Source organism: Branchiostoma floridae, chromosome 11 (genome assembly GCF_000003815.2).
Source record: "Branchiostoma floridae strain S238N-H82 chromosome 11, Bfl_VNyyK, whole genome shotgun sequence".
In the NCBI taxonomy this organism is placed as follows: Eukaryota; Metazoa; Chordata; class Leptocardii; order Amphioxiformes; family Branchiostomatidae; genus Branchiostoma; species Branchiostoma floridae.
In genome coordinates, this window is record NC_049989.1 from 20,896,009 (window position 1) to 20,900,586 (window position 4,578).

General features: G+C 42.5%; 1 protein-coding gene across 1 annotated transcript in view; it reads right to left on the bottom strand.

Annotated features, from left to right (window-relative positions):
• The window catches only part of LOC118425367, a 32,523-nt gene that overhangs the window by 3,109 nt on the left and 24,836 nt on the right, over positions 1–4,578 (bottom strand). The gene's annotated exons all lie outside the window — the stretch shown is intronic.

The window sequence follows — 4,578 nt, forward strand, 5'->3', positions numbered from 1 at the left end:
TGTAAAAGATCGCTTTGTTATCAGCAAAGATTAAGACATTGAATGTACATGCCAGAACGATACCTATGGCATCATTTCCGTCGCCAAGGTGACGGAACATGTTACCTACTCCAACATGCACACGTAAGAAGACTTACTAGTTCCTATATGCCAGCAATGTCGATGGTATTGTGGTATGCAAATAGTAAATATAGTCTCAGAAAGAAGCTGCATGACGTTTCCCTCTTCAATGTGTAATTGAGCACAGATTAAAAGACGTTGTTTTGTGCATGGTCAGAAGACAAATAGTACATCTTCCCACAATAAAAGGTTCTTGAACATTTGATCAAGTGGGGCATAACTATGTTAGAGTGAGAAGGGGGTGTACGTACCGTATGACTTGTCACGTTACAGCATACATATTTGGTTCAATGTTGCTATGATATGAGATATTGCGGGAGATCGTAGCACGCTATCGTTACGATATCGTAAAGTCCCTGTTGAAACATCGTACACGTATTTCCCACGCATTTCACGTTTAAGGTACCCTTTTCCAAAACGTTATTTTGACACGGATATTGTAAAGCTGTGCAAAGGGGACGTATGGGCATCGTTCAAAAAGCCCCTTAAGGCCTACCGAAACGACGTTTTGTTCAAAGCATCGTAGACGTGTTTACGTCTATTTTCGCTTCTTTAAGGTACCTTTTTCAATACGAAATTTTGACACGGAAATGATGCCATAGCGCATTATTTCCGTGTTAAAATATCATATTTAAAAACGCACCTTAAACTAGCGTAAATACGTCTACGGTATACGTAATTTTCGATTAAAACGATATCGTTTTATGTGAACGATGTCGTCTCCGAACAAAAATATCGATACACTCCATTATACTCAGCAAAACGCGTCGCTGCTTGATGGTATGTCACACGTGACGTTATTAAAAAGTGGGACGTGGATAAGTAACTGAAGTTTAGTCCTTGCTTTCTTATCTCATTTCCGTTTCCTTGTATTTTGCGGATCTCTAGAGAATAAATTAGCAACGCAAACACAACAGCCTGGAACAGTACCTTGAAAATATTATTGCCTCATTTGGTGTAGAATAAAACATGTTTCATATGCCTTTGACGCCCACAGTACGGTTTCCTTATTTTCTCAGTGATTTGATTTCAGTTTGCTACATACTTCGTTCCATTTCGATCCCGGCCGAGTCATACCAAAGACTTTAAGAATGGTACATGCTGCTTTCTCTGCTTAGCACTCAGCATTCGGGAAAGAGTATGGAAGTTGAAAACACACCAATACCAGTGGACTAGCCCCCTGGTGTAGTGATTGCGTTGTGTGTGGCCCAGGGCTAATGATACAGAGATGGGCACCGCCCTATGCGCCATCTTTGCTCGGGAAGGGTTTAGCTTTTTAACTTTCGTTCCATTTCGCACATTCAGTATTTTCATTTTCGTCCCCTTTTTGTTCTTTTTTAAATCCTTTTCGTTCCTTTTCGCACTTTCGGTAGACCCTTCATCAAATGTGGTAATCTGCGTGTCTTTCTGTCATCGTTTGACAGCTTTCCGTCATAATAACTACAAATAAATGTCTGCCTCGTGCAATCGACATCAGTCCCTCCCGCATTAGATATACTATCCCCAGACAATAGAAAAACTGCGCCTTCATACTTATTTGAAAGTTTGTGGTGTTTCTGTTCTAATTTCCCTGATGATTTTGCTCTTTCCTTTTCGTTCCTTTTGCACTTTCGATATTTTCTTTTCGTTCCTTTTCGTTCTTATTCGTTCCTATTCGTTCCTTATCGTTTTTTGTTGCTTTTCGTACTTTCGGCACATCGCTTTGAATAAATATTAAAGGTTAACTGGCCCTGCAACAAATCGAATTTGTATTTGTACACATGTCGTCTCTAAACACTTTACCTGCAATATTTCAGTGACATACGTTTAATGATGTGAACATAAGATTTTATTCCGTGAGCAGGTATCAACATCGCAGAAGGAAAGGCGGCGGCGATTAGACTTACAAATCTACTGGTACAAATTTGCATTCATCATCCATTTGAATGTGAGACGAATACATATACACTGTACCAACTTACTCACCCGGGTACCCCTACATATCACTGATTTCCGATTGGTTCTATCTATTCTCGTTTGTTCAGATCCATGCATGCCCAGCGACTACATTGAACTGAATGAGGCATGGAGGAGCATCCAACAGACCAACGATGGTAACGATAATAGGTGTGACAGTGGGTTTGCCGGAGAGTGGTACCGCTTCACGGGTGATGCGGGAGAAGCCATGTCGGCACAGGCGCCCCCGAGCGTGTACAGGTGCGGCACCGACGCCCCGATGTGGATGAACGGACAACACCCCACCCTTGCGGACGGTGAAGTCTCCCGCCAGGTGTGTGCCTATTGGAACGGTAACACCTGTAACTGGCAAACAACTATCCAGGTGCGGGCCTGCAGCGGCGGCTACTTCGTGTATAAACTCCCCGCGGCTCCTGAATGCAGCCTGGTCTACTGTGGTGATGACTCGCCGATTAGTGAGTGATCTACAGTTTTCCATCTTCGAACTAAAGATATTCATGGCCCAGACAAAGAGTGCAGTCTATATCTCAATACCCAAGCCGGCCGGTGGTTCGGTGGAGTGCTCCTGAAATTTAAGCCAGTGTTTGTCATACAATGATCAAATTTTATCCGCTGCTGCAACATGACAGCAGACAAGTTCATATGCGTGTTGCTCACAGTCAGCTGTGATGTGTATCTAGCGATGTACATTGTAAGAGATGCATAGTTTATGCCAATACACCACTTCAAAATGACTTTAAGGGATTATTTGTTTCTTTTAAGACCAAAAAATTTACATTTTTGGCATAATGTGTCTTGTCGCCAAAACGACTTGAAATTTGGAATGGGGGTGCCTTAGTCATTTATACCCGCTTTATTAAAATGATAGCCATACATACACCACTTCAGAATGATTTATCATATTTCAGGTATACCACAGGTATTGTCAAATATATTGTATTCGTAATGTTTCTGTTTCTTCTCGGTGACCGGTCTAACATCATTGATCATCGCCAGAAATACAAGAGGGCCTATCATGGTGCCCTGAGCTATACCGCACGTCAGGTATTCCCAATGTGATAATGCTCCCTGGTAAAGTACGCACTGTCGGCGATCTGAGAGAAAATTGCAGACCCAAGGGATTACAGATGGTCTTGCTCCGAGGCTTATCAGCTTAGTTATAGCGGTTGTATGGCATACTCTATCGACCTTGTCTTGGCTATGTCTTGATCCTTGAACCTTATACGTCTTATATTATACTATCTTAGTTGTCATCGTGACATAACCTCTTTATCATATCAATTCAGAGCTTTTGTTTAAAAATCTGATAAATTTAGATGTCTATCGGGTCACTGATGAAAGACATTCACATTCATCTGTGGTGGGTTTGGAAACAAAGTGGCGCGTTGGTACACCCGATCCCTCGATCTTGGAAGTTAAGCAACGCGCGGTCCGGACAGTGCTTGGATGGGAGACCAACCAAGGACGTCCGGATGGCTGTAGCCTCACGAAGCTTTCCACGAAATCGTCTTCCGGGAGGGACGTAAAACGGGGGTCCCGTGTTCGAGGAGGTGCTTCGAACACGATATTATTATTTTGCCCTCTTTCTAGCATCCCCTTCTCTTTTATTAAGGTCCAACAATACTCTTCACAGTGCCCCATATCATATACACCACCAAATCATTCTATTTCCTAGGTGTGCAGTGCCCCACTCTATCCAACCCTTCAAACGGCGATGTGAGTTACAGTTCTAGGTACACGGGAGATGTGGCCTCCTACTCGTGTAACACAGGATACAACCTGAATGGCTACTCTACACGGACGTGTGAGTCTTCAGGCTCATGGAGTTATAGTGCACCAACACAAACCATTCTTTCTTTGAATGAAGTTTTATATTATATTCTTCAGCCGTGCAGTGCCCAACACTATCCAATCCTACAAACGGCGCTGTTAGCTACAGTTCTAGGTACACCGGAGATGTGGCCTCCTACTCGTGTAACACAGGATACAACCTGGCTGGCTCCTCTACACGGACATGTCAGTCTTCAGGGTCATGGAGTTATAGTGCACCAACTTGTCAAGGTATTCAAAGCAGAACTATAGAACATCAAACACGTTGAACTGCAGTGCATATATTCTGTAGCCTCTGCAGTTATAGATCATGTTTTCATATCGTAAGGTAATGAGTACAGATAGAGAAAGATGAGTTTAGAACTTCTTAATTGTAATTTTTGAATTAAAAATCGCTATATCTGATTTGTAACACTAGCCTTGTTTTTTTCTTTCTGTCGTTCGTTCCTATTTTATCTTGTCCTTCTTTGCTTCCTTCAATTCCTTCAGTTTTATTTTCTTCTTTCTTTCTCTTTCTCTCTTTGTCTTTCATTCTTTCTTTGAATGAAGTCTTATATTATATTCTTCAGCCGTGCAGTGCCCGACACTGTCCAATCCAACAAACGGCGCTGTGAGCTACAGCTCCAGGAACTACGGAGATGTGGCCTCCTACTCGTGTAACACAGGATACAA